This window comes from Belonocnema kinseyi, chromosome 5 (assembly GCF_010883055.1).
Source record: "Belonocnema kinseyi isolate 2016_QV_RU_SX_M_011 chromosome 5, B_treatae_v1, whole genome shotgun sequence".
Taxonomy (NCBI): Eukaryota; Metazoa; Arthropoda; class Insecta; order Hymenoptera; family Cynipidae; genus Belonocnema; species Belonocnema kinseyi.
The window spans coordinates 68891291-68907360 of NC_046661.1; the positions used below are offsets into that span (position 1 = coordinate 68891291).

The 16070-nt window shown below is 30.5% G+C and overlaps 1 protein-coding gene across 2 annotated transcripts in view; it reads left to right on the forward strand.

The window, feature by feature from the left end:
* The window catches only part of LOC117172435 (steroid hormone receptor ERR1), a 281691-nt gene that overhangs the window by 30358 nt on the left and 235263 nt on the right, over positions 1-16070 (forward strand). The gene's annotated exons all lie outside the window — the stretch shown is intronic.

The window sequence follows — 16070 nt, forward strand, 5'->3', positions numbered from 1 at the left end:
TTTCGATGTTTGCATTAAAATAAAAATTAAATAAACAAAAAAATAAAAAATCTACTCTCACCATTTTCTGAAAAATTTAGTTCTGAATTTTTCAAAAAAATTCTAAAATCGGTGCATAATTGCGTTCTAAATGTCATTTTGAACCTCGTTTTCCGATTTCACCCCACTGTGCGACGGTACGGAAGATCGAGAAGGGAGAGCTGGAAAAAGGACTATAAAAAGGGCGACCCAGCCTAAAAATAGTCTTCTGGATCTTGTGTCTGAAAAGCACAGCTCGCAGGAGCGAGTCAGTAGAAGAAGCCCAGAGCCTAAAAATCTCTGGAATTTGTACGATAATTCGCTCTTTTAAAAGAAGAAGATTTTAAGACATTGAAATCTTATTCGAATTATTATTCTCTCTAAGAGTACCCAGTGGGATAATCTCCCCTAAAGCTCTCGAGACAAGAGATACAATTTTACAGCGATCCTTGCGTATCAGAGTAAAATCTCAGAATATTCTTATCTTTTCTTAGAGTTTCTCCGAGTTTTCGAACTTTTTGAAATTCTTTTAGGGTAAAAGTCCCTCAGTTATATTTATTGACGGTATTTGCAGGCAGAGGCCTTATCGTATACAGATTTTATCCTCAAGATATTCTACTCTGCTTTCATTGAGCGACTACGGGTAAAATCCCTGTAACTTCATCAATTGAAACAGAGTCGAGATATTTAGGGTCAATCGCTCACTCCACTAATCGCGCAAGAGATACTTAGAGCCTTCAAAACCTCTATACTCTGTCGAGAACACGTTTCGTTGAGAGAAGATTGGACCGAGAGCTAAAATTCTCAAGAAAAGTAGCACGACCCAAGTGTCGGTCAAAATGTTATAGTGAATGCTCGTAGGCACTCGCCCTTGCATTTCCGCGCCCCTGTGGAGGCGTGACAATAGATCGACCGTCAGACCGAGTGGGTCGAGACCCTCACTACGCAATCGAATGTCTTAAATAGTATCTTTTCGCTTATCTAAAAGAAGAGCTACATACACATTCGTAATTAATAATTTTTTGATAGGGAGCATAGTTTTTTATACCAAAAAATTAAAAATAAGCAATAATTTTTGTTTTGAAAAACGACACAAGGCACGAAAAAAAAATCATGGACAAAAGTTGTTTAGCAAAAGCACGAGACATCTGATAAAAATGTATTCGTTAGAGTTGAAACAGTTTTAACAAAAGAGAATTCACAATCACTAAATTACAGTTGTAAATTACAATGAGAGTTGGTTCTCGCGCTCGACAATGTATATACCTCGCGCTACGCGCGCGACTTTTCTGCGCAGATTATTTAAAACTAAAGGTAAAAGTATCGACAACAGTAATTTAATTATTGTAAATTCTCTTTTGTTAAAGCTCCTTCGGCTTTAACGAACACATTCTCATCACGTATCTCGTACTTCGCACTCGAGTTTATCCCTGAAATTTTATATCATTCCCATAAATGTATATTATTATCATTCGTAACTTGCATTGGTATTAAAACAGACGAAATTTCATTGTCCCGTTTAAAAAAAATTGTAAATATTTTTTGCAATTTATTTTGTATTCACCCTAAGTTATTATTAGTTTATCGTAAATTTTTTTACATTCTCCTAATTTACTCAGTTCATTTGATAAAGTTTTTAAAAAGTTTTTATTTCATTCATCTTGAAGTCTTTAAAACTTACCCTAAATCTGGAGGCAATTGATCAAATTCTCTTGAAGTTTCTTGAATTTTTCCCTAATTAATTTCCAACTCATTTTTGAATTTATTGAGTTATGGTTGTACAAAATGTAGAACTGATTTATTTTGAAAGTGGTTAGTTTAAATAAGTTTGGTTTGGAAATGTTATATTACAATTTTTTTTAACTAATCAAAAATTGTACATTTCAGCATTTTTCAAATATTTTATTTATTTTATAAGATATTATCTTAAAACTATTCAGCTTCTACGTTTTTAATTTTTTAAGGAATTGTTGCGTATCAAATTCCTTGATTCAGAAAGTGCGTTTTTAATACTTTGAATCATAATTTTTGTTTATCTTTCATGTTTTGAATTTGAAAATATAAATGAGAAAAAAGCCTTTTTGGAGACTAAAAAAACTGGTAAATTTTGGTCTGCTAAAAGTGAAAAAAACGGCTTGTCGTATGAAAAAAATAAGTGAAGGGAATTTTGTAGCTACGTTTTAGAACATCTGCCCTTACGAATATTTTAATTTATCTTGTGCCGTTTCTCCAAACAGTCAATTTCATTATTTATAATGTTATTTTTTACGATTAAAACGAAAACCACGCGTTTTATCAAAAAATTCTTTCAACCCGTGCAGAAATTTGTCCCTGGGCCTGAGCGGGCCCAAGCCTGGAAAAACTAGGCCCTGGCCTGGTGATCAAGTCTGGGTCAAGCAAGAATGAAACGCTGAATATGGCCGGGGCCTGGCTTGAACGCCGAGCCTGGTCCTGACTCAACTCTAGGTTATTATCGATTCCGCTCAGCGCCATTTTATTTTTAAGACGGTTTGTTTTTCTTTTATAAAAAATGGATCAAATCTGAAACCATCCATTTTATGCGTGTCACACATCTTGTTGCTCCCTTTTCAGTATAAACTTGATGAAATTAAACAAAAAAACGTTCATCCAGAACGTCAAATTGAAGAAAAAACTATTCATAGAGTATCAAGCAGGGAAGAATTTGACGTGGAAAATCTAAAAGCAAAACTTCTGACACAGATTTACACTCGCTTGTCGCTCCGTTAGTCTCGACGTTCGGATTACTTCGGATGTATTCGGTTCGCATCGCGTCCACAACGGTAACCAATCCTGTTGTCGACGCTAATCATGTGTAGTGCGAAAGAATACCAGAATTGGGAGCACCGCTATCTAGCCGGGTTCGCGCTATAGCCACTAGGAAATACAAGCTAGAACCAGGGGGGGGGGGGGGCAGTCTGGTCCAAGCATGGGCACTGTGAGCAACTTGGCGTTTTCTACACGGGAAACGAAATTTTAGATTTTTTTTTGGTTAAACAACCTTTCTCTTATATCTTGTGTCATTTTACCAAAAATGTAATTTTTTAATTTTTAATGTTGTTATTCACGATTAAAATAGAAACTACCAATCATATAAAAAAACCACTAATAAAAATTGTTGTTCTCTACCTTCGATAAAAAAATGTTATCTATTTGTTTATTCTTAGCTTGTGTCATGTATCGAAAAATTTAAGTTTTGCATTTTCACTGTTTTTTTATAAATAAACAAAAACTACGTGTCCTATAAAAGAGTGATTAATAACAAATTTGTAGATATTTTTTAGGTGCATAATATTTGTCTCATAATTTTTTTCCTACCTTGCATAGTTTAACAACAAAATACAATTTTGTATTACTTTTTGTTTGATCTAAATTTGAATCATCAATTTTTGAAAAAAATTCAAAAAGTTGTTATGATAATATTGTAGGGCTTTCGAAAATTAACATTTTACTTTTCAAGTACTATGAACAAGTGTACAGAGAAATTTTGAATCATAAAAAAATGTGGTCTCAAAAACTTTCAAAATACGCTCACTTTTAGAATTTTTATCCAAAGTGGCTGACCAACGAATTTGGCATTTATCTTTGGGTACTAAAAGAGTTTATCAAAGGCCAATCTAATAGATTATTTTGTTCAAAAGTTATCGTACTCATAGACAGACATAAAGACAGACGCATTCGTAAAAACCTGTTTTTCGGATTCAAGGGGTCTCAAAATGTGAATTTTTGACAAAAACTGGTCAAAAGTGATTGAACACAAATTTGGAGATCTTTTTCAAATGCACAATTTTTGTGTCTTCATATTTTACCGTATTTTGCATAGTTTGGCCGAAAAATGTAATTTTTGGATTTTTCATAATTTTGTATCCTGTCAAAATATGAAATTTTGATTTTTCAAAAAAATTCAAAAAATTGTTATGATAGTCTTGTAGGGCATTCAAAAAGCAACATTTTTCTTCTCTTGACTTTTTTTCATATCGTGCGTTATTTGGCCTAAAATATTCATTTTCGTGTTTTTTTAAATTTTGCAAATGCTATAACTCTGGTAATTTTTGATATTATGAAAAAAGTTATTAGGATAAATTGTTCTAATTTTAAATACTATGAATAACCGCACAAAAATTTTTGAATTTTTGAAAAACTGGTCTCAAAAATATTCAAAATGTGCCCACTTTTTGAATTTGTATCCAAAATTGCTGGCTAACGAACATGACCTTTAGTTTAGGACAGTAAACGAGTGTACTAAAGGCCAATCTAATAGATTAATTTTGTCAAAAGTTATCGCGTTCACAGACAGACATACATACATACATACAGACATACAGACAGCACATTCGTAATAACCTGTTTTTCGGATTCAGTGGGTCTCAAAACGTGGACATTTGACACAAATTGGGGGGAGGGGCGGTCAAAATTTACACAAATCTAATACCCCATCTTGATGAGAATGTAAAAAGTACCCGCGGACAAATCAATTTTTAGTCTACAGTCTACATTATTCATGCGATTTAAACTTTTTTAAAGTGAAAGATTTTAAAATTTTGAAAAGCTTTGTGTTATTAGAATTTTTAAAATTATTTAAAAATTTGTTATTCAACAACAAAGTTGACAATTATTTTTTTCTTAAATTTTCCCTAGTGCCATTTCTTTTAAAACATACAGGTTAATCAAGGAAGATCTTAAAACAGTGTTACAACTATGTGGGAATAATTTCTAGTTGGTTAGAATAATTAAAAAAAGTATTTTATTCTGTTATAAACAAATGAATGAAGGAATGACATTTTTTGGGATTGGCAATGTTTAGCTTATTGAAATTAATAGATTTTGTATAAAATGTGAGGGAAATGAATTTTTCCATTGCTATTAATCAAGAATAGATGCTTTTGGTAATTGTTAAATAATTTTTATAAACAAATTCAGAGCTAGGCGACTTTTCAATGGATAAGCTCAATTTTTGTTTACCGAAGTAACTAAGTATGTCTTTTCGATTACTTTTACTATTATTCACAGTTATTCATTATTTAAACCATTTTTATGAACAAATTTACATCTTGGCAATTTTTCAAAGAATAGGCTCATTATTTGTTTACAGATTCACCTAGGGATATCTTTCTGATAAGTATTTGATGCGCCATTTTGTCAATTGACAACAATTATTCATTATTTAAATAATGTTTATAATCAAATTCACAGTTACAATGAGTGGGATCAATTTTTGTGTACGGAATCAACTAAGAATGTTTTTTCGATAACTCTTTGCTATGATATTTTGCAAATTTACAACAATTATGTCTTTTTTTGCCGACTGCCAAATTCGATTGTTTCTCAATCCAATCACCTCACGTAGTATTCAAATTCAGTGCTTTAGTGTCTCGAAGTAGTAATCTCTCAAATTGTTGAAACTGATATCTCAAGCTTCCCAAATAAAGATCAGCAGAACACAACAAAAAGTGCAACAACTCTTCGTGCATCTTGATTGAAGATGATTCTCTTGTATTATTTTCTTAACCTCTTTTGAGGTGTTTCATGGTATCCACGATTAATCCTAGTTGAGTGCGAATTTCATTCTGAATGTACACCATTATTTCATTCAATATACTTATGTTCATCCAATCTACAGGTCCACTGTTAAAATGGTACACGATACGCAATACTGCGAATACTATGTGAATAATAATTGTTTAAATAATGAATAATTGTTGTCCATTTGCACAGTCTCGTAGCAAAGAGTCATTGAAAAGACATCCGTAGTTTATTTTGCAAACAAAGCCTACTTATTCAAAAATCGGCAAATTAATTTCTTTATAAAAATTGTTTAAATAATGAATAATTGATGTCAATTTGCAAAGCGTCATAGCGAAGAGTCATCGAAAAGACATCCCTAGTTTATTCCGCAAACCAAAATTGAGCCTATTTATTGTACATTCGTCAAACTGTGATTATGTTTATAAAAATTTATTAAATAATGAATAACTGTTGTCAATTTTCGAACTATTATGTCAAACAGGCCTCACAGACCGGTCCCTGAATCCTCTACTGAACCCTATATTCAGTTAATGTCCCTAAAGTGCCCTATTTTCAAGATTTGGTCCCTACGGGTACCTATTTGAGTCACACACTTTGAAATAAAGCAAAAAGCAGAGGATTTCGGTAAGAAGTAAATTAAAAAAATAATGGCTGCCACGCATTCACTATTACTCACTTTTTCAAATAAAAAGATCATATTACTTACTGTTCATTTAATAAATTGATTCATGGATTAATCACTATTCATTTCAGTTCTACACATATTTTTGAATTATCTTGAATTCTTTGAAATATTTCAGGGTATTTATAAAGATTCCAAAACTTTTTGTACAGATTTCAATAATTTGAAGGAATTTTGAATGAATCCAAGGAATTTTTTTTATTAATTTCATTAACTTAAAGCAGGGTGGCCACATGTCAGGGAAGTCAGGGAAATGTCAGGGAAAATAAAGTTTGTCAGGGAAGTCAGGAAAATGTCAGGGAAATGAAGCAGCTGTCAGGGAAAATAAAAATTTATATGTTTTTATTTTCTTTAAAAATATAATTCGATTCTTAGTTTTTTATTTGTAGTTATTTCTTTCTTCACAGTTTTGACACATATTGAGTTAATTAATCAGGTCAGAAAACTCAGCGGCTTTACAATGGGCTATGAATCGCCTTTGTAAAATCAAACCTTATTTAAAAAAATTACTCCCTGTAACCAAAAAACGTATTTAAAAAATGACTAGGCTAGATTTATTTCTATTTTTTGCTTTCCAATGTGATATAAACACTTTTGTAAAATCAACCCTTATTTTAAAAAGCAACCCCCTGTGCTGCAACAACGTATTTAAAAAATGGAAACTATCTAAATGGAAAACACTTATAAAATATTAACACGGTATTTTTAAAGCATAACTAAGGAGCAAAATTATGGCTGATGCAGACTGATGCCAAAAATTGTATACATTAAATGTTGGGATTGTTGTGTTCTTTCTTTATTTTTCAATGCCATATAAATCGCTTTTGTAAAATTAACCCTTATATAAAAAAGAAACACCCTTTAATGAAAACACGTATTGAACAAAGTCGATATCTGCATAGATAGAACTTACTTATAAAATAGTAACATAGTATTTTTTAATCATAATTATTGCTCAGAAAAGTTGTTTTTCAGTCTAGGTGTGTAAATTTTTTCATATAGTTATTAAAACTAGTTTTAAAGATAAGTTAAAATCATTTTAAAATCCTAAAAACCACTTTTGTGAACAGGGATGCTGGGGATCTACATGTATGTTTTAAAATACATTTTGGCTTTTATCTGTGTTTTATCTTTGATATTTTATCTATGAGAACCATTTGCTCAAATCACATTCGAAAGAAATGCATCAATTGTAATATAATACCAATAAAATTAAGAATAACTTCACGATAAGGGCAGTTTTTTGGAGTTATTACAGCTTGATCATTTACAGCATTGAGTAGATAAAAAACCCAAGTGAACAATCAACCTGGATAACGTCAAACTTGTGTGGGTTTCCCTGTTGCAGTTGTTCAGAAATGTACATAGTGTACCACTAATCAAATTCAGACGAATTTTGCGATAAGGGTAGTTTTATGGGGACACTAAACTTTGATTCCTTACAACATTGAGCCGATAAAAAAATCATGTGACCGATCTACCTGGATAAGGTTGAATTTATATGGGTTTCACTAATGCAGGTGTTCAAAAATATACATATTCTACTACCAATCAACTTCAGACCAATTTTGCGAGAAGGGTATTTTTTGGGGATGCTAGAATTTCATACCTCAGAGCATTGGGTCTGTCGAAAACCCAGGTGATTGATATACCTGGATATATTTGAAATTTGAGAAGTTTTGATAGTAGCAGAGTCGAAAAGATTCTCAAAGACCTTCTCATCAAACTAAGTCATATTTCACGTTAGGGGTGGTTTCCTGGGTCAGTTGGAACATAATTCCTTACCATGTTAACCCGCTTGAAAAATCAAGAAACCGAACTAACTTAATAAAATAAAATTTTCACAAGTTCGAATCTTGAATAATTATTAGCAGAAACACCACGAACCTGTATTTGAAGGAGATAATAAATTGGCGACTTGATATTATGTGACAATTATGTACAGAACGTAAATGTAGATGCCCAGAATCACTAGTCACACGACTGCTTTTTAGGGTTTTAAAATTATTTTAACTTATCTTTAAAAATAGTTTTAATCACTATTTGAAAAAATTATTTAAGAAAAAGTCTTCTCTCAAAAAATTTTCAATCATTCTTGAAATTGAGATTGTTTGTTATATGAAAATGGATTTTTCTCGTTTAAAATTTGTTGTGCTGCAAGTTGTTTAAAGGCATTAAAAGATGCATCGAAAAAAGGTAAATTATATTTTTCGAATATACACACATAGACTGGAAAATAATTTTGCAAAAGATGTTGAAATTTTAGCTTATACATTATGAGGGATATTTTTGTAAAGAATAGGGGTGAGAAAGAATTATGCTCGAAAGTAACATTTTACTATTTTATAAGTAAGTTCCATCTATGTAGATAACTACTTTTTCCAATACGTGTTTTCATTACAGGGTGTTTCTTTTTTATATAAGGGTTAATTTTACAAACGCGATTCATATGTCATTGGAAAATAAAGGATGAGCACAAAAATCGTAACAGTTAATGTATACAATTTTTGGCATCAGTCTGCAGGTTTTTATTCGGATACAAATGCGGTGGTTGTTTTTGTAGCGATTAGGGGTGAAGAATAATTTTGCTCCTCAGTTATGCTTTGAAAATACTGTGTTAATATTTTAAAAGTATTTTCTATCTAGATAGTTTCTTTTTTTTAATACGTTTTTGCAGTACAGACGGTTGCTTTTAAAAATAAGAATTTATTTTAAAAAAGTGTTTCATATCACATTGGAGAGCAGATAAATAGAAAAATAAAATAGCCTAGTCATTTTTTAATACTTTTTTCATTACAGGGGGCAACTCTTTATAAATAAGAGTTGATTTTATAAAAGCGATTCATAGCGCATTGTAAAGCAGAAAATAACAAAAAAATCTAACCTAGTGATTTTTTGTAATTTCACGATTTTTTAGAGGGTGCCGCTCAGTTGATGTCAAGCTAGCGCCTGACCTTAATTTACCCATACTGCCATGTAAACACATTTTTCTGGCTTGTTTCACTATTTTGCTTAGCACATTATTGAAACCTTATTCGTTTTTGTAATAATTTCCTGCCAGGAAAATTCGTCTAAATGTCAGGTAAAAGTCAGGGAAATTGAAATATTCAATCTTGTGGCCACCCTGTAAAGTGATTTGAATGCTTTTGAAATATTTAAGGATAAATCATTTTGTACCGCTTCTGAATATATGGAACGATTTTACAGGACTTATGAGGTTTTACAATATTTAAAAAGATTTTACGTTATTTTATAAGACTTCCGAGGATTTCAATGATTTTAAGGGATCTTAAAACTCTCAATGTATTCAAATACATTTTCCTTGATTTCAAATGAATTTGAATGATTTAAAATAATTTAGTTTATTTCAAAAGATTACAAAGAAATTTTTTATTGATTTCAGTAATTTAGTGGAATTTAAAAAGATTTGAGATACTTGAGGTTATTTTAAAAGATTCTCAAGCGTTTTAAAGGGCTTCAAAAAGTTTGAAGAGATTTCATAAGATATCAAAGGATTCGAAATATTTTAGGGAATCAATTTTTTTTAACAATTTCAAGAGATTTCCAAGGGTTTTAATGATTTTAATATTTTAATGGATTTCAAAGAATGTTTCACAAGACTCTGGATTTCGTAGGGTTTCGAAGATTTGAAGAAATTTTAAAATATTCTTTCAATTCTATTGGAATTCGCCCTGAGTTCTTATTAATTTATCCTAAATCCTTATACATTCTTTTGAATTCATCTATACTCACTAGGGTGGGTCAAAAAGGCTTTTATTTTTTAGAGGGCAACGATCCCCCATGTAAAATGCATGGGGAGAAATCACTTTTTTGAGTTTTTGGCATAATTTTTTAGGGTTTGAAAAAATGTGACAGAAAAGTTTCGGACCCTGTGGAGAATTATCCAACGAAGAATTTCATGTATCATATATATGGGTTTGACACCCCTAACACACCCCCACGAGTACCTGAAAACTAGTCTTAAAAGAAAAAATGCCTTTTTTACTTAAAATTATTAATATGGGTCTAATGGAATATTTATTATCATTGGTTAATTAGTTTTTAATTAATTAAACAAATGGAATTTGTTAAACAATTTTTTTTTCGAAAATAATTTTTTCCCCTTAAAATTATTGCTGTTATTCTAGTGAAATATTCAATAACATGGGTTTATTAATTTTTAATTGTTTAAACAAATGGAATTTGTTGAAATATTTTTTGAAGTTCGTTTTTCCCTAAAAATGATCACTATTGGTCAAGTGGGATATTTATTAACATTAGGTCATTCATTTTCAATTATTTAAACAAAAGGAATTTTTTTAAATAATTTCTTTTCAATGTTTTTTTAAATTAAAATTATTACTGTTGGTCTAGTGGAAAATTTATCAGTAATAATTAATAACTAATGTATAATTAATTGAATAATAATTAATTTATCAGTAATATTTAAGCAATAATTTTGATAAATCTTTTAATTTCATTTGTTTAAACAATTGAAAATTAATGAACTAATGTTAATAAATATTCAACTAGACCAATAGTAATAATTTTTAGGAGCAAAAACGAATTTCCGAGAAAAAAAATTATTTAAACAAATTCCATTTGTTTAAATAATTGAGAATTAATGAACCAATGATAATAAATATATCCACTAGACCAATATTAATAATTTTAAGCAACAAATACGAGAATACAGTGTTCAAAAGGTCGACTTCATGAAAAATGGACATTTTTGGTTTTAAGGGTAGTTCTCAGGTACTCGTGGGGGTGTGTTGGGGGCGTCAAACCCATATGTCTGATAGATGAAATTCTTCGTTGGATAATTCTCTACAGGCCCCCATACTTTCCCGTCACATTTTTTCAAACCCTAAAAAATTATTCCAAAAATTCAAAAAAGTGATTTTTCCCCATGCATTTTACATGGGAAACTTGAAGTCAAAACCGGCACCTGTTGAAATAAAAAAATAAAAAATTGGGGAATTTCTTTTTTCGAATTTTGAACAAAATGGGGGGATCGTTGCCCTCTAGCATGCAAACAAAATTTGCCATGCTTTTTTGGACCACCCTAATATTCACTCAATTCTATACAATTCAATTGTTTTCTACCCTTTTTTTCTACCCAATTTTCAATTGTGAACTGTTTTCAATTCACTTGATTGCTTTTTTAATTCAGCTTGATTTTTCAATTATTGTTATCCCATTCTTCATATTTCCCTCAAATTTCTCTGAATTTACTCAAATTTTATAGTACTAAATGGAAGTTTTCGATTTTTTAAATTTTTTCCTATTCATTTGAATTTGTTTGAATTTAATTTTAATTGTTTTGTAGTCATTAGTCACTTCTTGTGTTAGAAATTAGTAAGGGGTTCAAAGATAATTCAGTTCATTTTTTTAATTCTTAAAAGTTTTTATTTAATTTATCCTGGAGTTTATTAACCTCATCCGAGGGGCTAATCACTCTCAAATCAGTGTAAGCGTTAAAATTTAACGTCCACCTTACTGAAGTTATTGACATTGAAAAGAACGTACGCGCCTTATTCACTTTAACTGAAACCGTCATACTACAAATCACGTAAACTCATAGTGTGAATACAGTGATAGCACTATGCAGCGATATAAATTTTAGCGGACGCTCCTTATGAGCGCTATTTACACTAATCGCAGTAACCGCGCGCACTGACTCTATTCTTGTCCTTATACGAGTTCTTATATTCATTATTTCTTATGTTTGAGAAATTATTTGAGTTTGATTTCCTATTAGTATTTTCTTTGAGATTTTTCGTGTTTTGTTTCTTTCATTAATAATATATCTGTAAACAAACTTGTAAATATATGGAATTTGTTTTGCGGAACGAGGCCGAATAATTCTGACTTCCAGCTCGATGAAATAGTTATAATTTCAAATTAATATTTTCGACGGTCCATTAATCTAGCACCTCCAGAACTGAATTTCGAAATTCTTCATAGCTCAGAATTCTTATCTTTTTTTTGAGATTTTTTTTGTACGCTATATAAAATTTTTGGGTGAACTTTCAAATTAGCAAATGAATTAATTGGCAATAAATCAATTGTTCAATTGGAGTAATCAAATTTTCAGTGAAAGAAAAATTTTCATGATAAAGAAAACCAATATTAAAAAAGCAGTCACATTTTCAAACAGAGTTATAAATAAAATGATGAATTTGTAACCAGAATAATAATAATTTCGACCAGAAAATAAATTTTCAACTGGAAAAATTAATTTCTACCAAAAAAGGTGAGTTTGCATTTAAAAAGATAAATTGTCACCAAAAAGTTGATAATTAAATTTTCACGTGAAACAATGTTCAACCAAACTAATACGTAATTTACTTGATTGCAATGTGAAAATTTATTTTTAAAATTTTAATTTTAATTTTAAGTAAGAAAAAAGTAGCGCAAGTAGGTCAAAGGCACAAGAAAAAAAACTATAAATTATGAGGAAATGAAATACACTCCCTGCACCAAAAATAAAACTCAGGTCAATTCCTGAATTTTTTCAAGTTCCCGGACGATTCTCGAATTTCCTTAAATTTCCGCACAGTAGACACCCTGTCATTTTATTTTTATTAATCAATAATTGATTATTGCTTTATAAGATTTGAATATTTGATCGATGGTTTTCATTTTCACATTAAAAAAAATCAAAAAGAGCAAATACACAAAAACTAGTAATTATGTCTTACTTCCCAGCAAACGTTGTGATTTTTGCTTTATTTTTCAACGTTACATATTTTACGAAATTCATTATAATTAACTAATTACTCTCTGACTGTTTCAAAATAGTACGAGATACAAATTCATACAGTTAACACACAGCTTTTTCATTGACGCGTTTTTCCCCTTCAAAATATTAGAAATACTCTGCAGTCGATCTACTGTTGTGCCGCGTGACGTCATGTCGACTCGTTTGTACACGCGAAGGGTCGCTTTATGAGACAGCGCGATACACTATTTTCATTATTTCGTACGTTATTCACGTTCCGAACACTATTTTCATTCTCTTCCTTGAATTTGCGTTCTAGTTATGGAAAATACCTTATTTTCTTCACGCTTCTTACTGATCTTTCTAAATAACTAGTTACATCAAACCTCGCATTAAACTCACAATGATTCCATATCGCCTTCATTATGTACAGTAATTATTTGCATTAAGTACACTGATTCGAGAGTGATTTGCCCCTCGACCTCATCTTGAATTCTTAGGCATTTCATCCAATTATTTGAATTCCCCTGCATTTTTGCAAGCGTATTCCAAAGTTACTGAATTCAATGTAGTTCTTTCAAATATTTAAATTGTTTTAAATTCATTTGATTATTTTTGTTTTACCTTGAATTTTTATTAAATTCATCGAATTCTTCTCTTTTATCTTAAATTCCTCTAAATTCATTCCAGTTTCATAGAAATCAATGGATTTTTTATATTTTTTACATTTTTCCAATTCATTTGAATTCTTTCAAATGTAACTTGAATTGATCTGAAATCTTCTGAATTTATCCTGAATTCGTTACCTTTTGAGCGCGAAAGAGGTAGCCTATGACCATGACCAAAAGTAGCCTTTGGTCCCTATATTTTATCCCATAGGGACTGTGAGGCCTGTAGCAAAGAGTCATCGAAAAGACATCCCTAGTTGATTCCGTAAACAAAAATTGAGCCTATACATAGAAAAAAGTCATCGAAAAGACATGCATAATTAGTTAATCCCGTAAATAAAAATTAAGCCTATTCATTGAAAAGTCGCTAAGGTGTGAATTTTTTAATAAAAATTGGTTCAAAATTACCGAAAAGCATGTATTCTTAATTAATGGTAATAGAAAATTCTTTTCCCTCACATTTTATACATGATCTATTAATTTCAATGAGCTAAACATTGCCAGTCCAAAAAATCCATTTCTTCATTAATTTGTTTATAACACAATAAGAATTTAAAAAAAATTATTCTAACTAATTGGAAATTTTTCCCATATAGTTGTAACACGTCATGTTTTTAATGTTTGACTAGCAGTTACATAGAAGAAAGAAAATATATTAGTCTGGAAGTAGTTGTGGACCTTAGTCTTTATTTGTGTAATTAATACATTCCCAGACGTTAATTTTACGAAGGATTAACATCTCATCTATTTCGTCACCTTATAGTTGTAACACTGTTTTAAGATCATCTTCGATCAATCTTAATGTACTTAAAGAAATTGCACTAGAAAAGAATTAAGTGAAAAATCATTTTCATTTTTGTTAAATATCAAATTATTTAATGATTTAAAATAATCTAATCACACAAATCTTTAAAAAAATTAAAAAATCTTTTATAAAAAAAAAAAAACGGTAAAAAAAATTTCTTGGTTCAAGCCCAGCAATCTCTCACCGCTTTTGTGAATTTGTTTGTACTTTATTTATTTGGATAATATCGAAAAATATTTTCTAAATTGTAATTTTTACATTGTCAAGATCCACTTTTGCTGGGACCAATAAATTGTATACCCCATTCTATGATGCAACGGTTCAAAGGTGGAGGAAATATAGACAGAACGCGTAGCGCGAGGCAAGAGCATTATCGAGCGCAAAGCGCGAGAAACAACAGTTGTGTAGTCACTGTATATCAGATATGGAAATTACATCCGAATACTTTCCTTTCGATAAAACCGTAGAAGCACTTTTTTGCAGAAATTAAAAAGCATCTCACAAAAGTTACAACACATTTTTTTCCTTTAAGTTTTAAGGACATGTGATACTTACAGTTTCCCCGGCTTTTTTCCCCAAAAAATGAAAATTTTTAAAAACTGAATTCGGAGATGCTATAAAATATCATAACGGATGTCCCCGGACTCTTTTTTGAGTGATAATAACAAAAAAATTTATTGTGCTAAATAAAAATTGTATGCATATGCATTATTTTGAGGTTTCGTCGTTTTTCATGTCTGCCTTTCCAAAAATCTGGAAATTATTTATGAAATAAACTTTTTTGATTGGCTGCAAACAAGGTTGGTTCCGGGAGATTAGTTACTATGTTTATTTGTAGTTCCAAAGTTTTTGGCCAAATTTATTGTGTAGTTTGGAAGTAACGCTCGGGTGAATTGTGACACACATAACCTCGAAATATACACGCACGTTGTTAGCATGAATATCAAAAATTCTTTGATAAAAAAACACAAAAAAAGTGTGCGGGGACGTCCGTTAGCATGTTCGTTATTATTTCCCAGATTTTTAAGGCAAAATATTTCTTATCCTAGGAAAAAAGCCGGGGGAATCTAACACTGAAAAAGTCAATACTATTTCCTAAGCGCTATGCAAATTAATCACATTTTTGCTAAATTAAAACTTTTTTTGAATTAACTCACAAAAAATTGTGTGGGGACGTCCGTTAGCATATTCGCTATCATTTCCCAATTTTTAAAGAAAAAAATATTTATTATTCTAGAAAAAAGTCGGGGAACCTAAAACTGGTAAAATCGACAGATTTCTAAGTATCACATGCCCTTAAGGGCATGTGACACAGCTAAATACCTATATTACCGACCTCACTTTTTCGGTTCACTGAATGTTTTTTTGAACCTAAGAACTTTTTTTGTAAATAAGATATCGAGCTGAAACTTTAGAAGATTTATTAGAGTACAATAAAGTACGTTTAGGTACTGCATTTTGGTAGGAACTTCACTGAAAATTATTTTATCTTTTTTCTGAATCTCAACATTTTTTGAACGTTCGAAATTTTTTTATACATAAAATATCGGTCTTAAACTTTGAGAAATGCAAGAGCCGAAAGAAAACTACGTTTAAGTACAAAGCTTAATAATAAAAGATGTAAAAAAA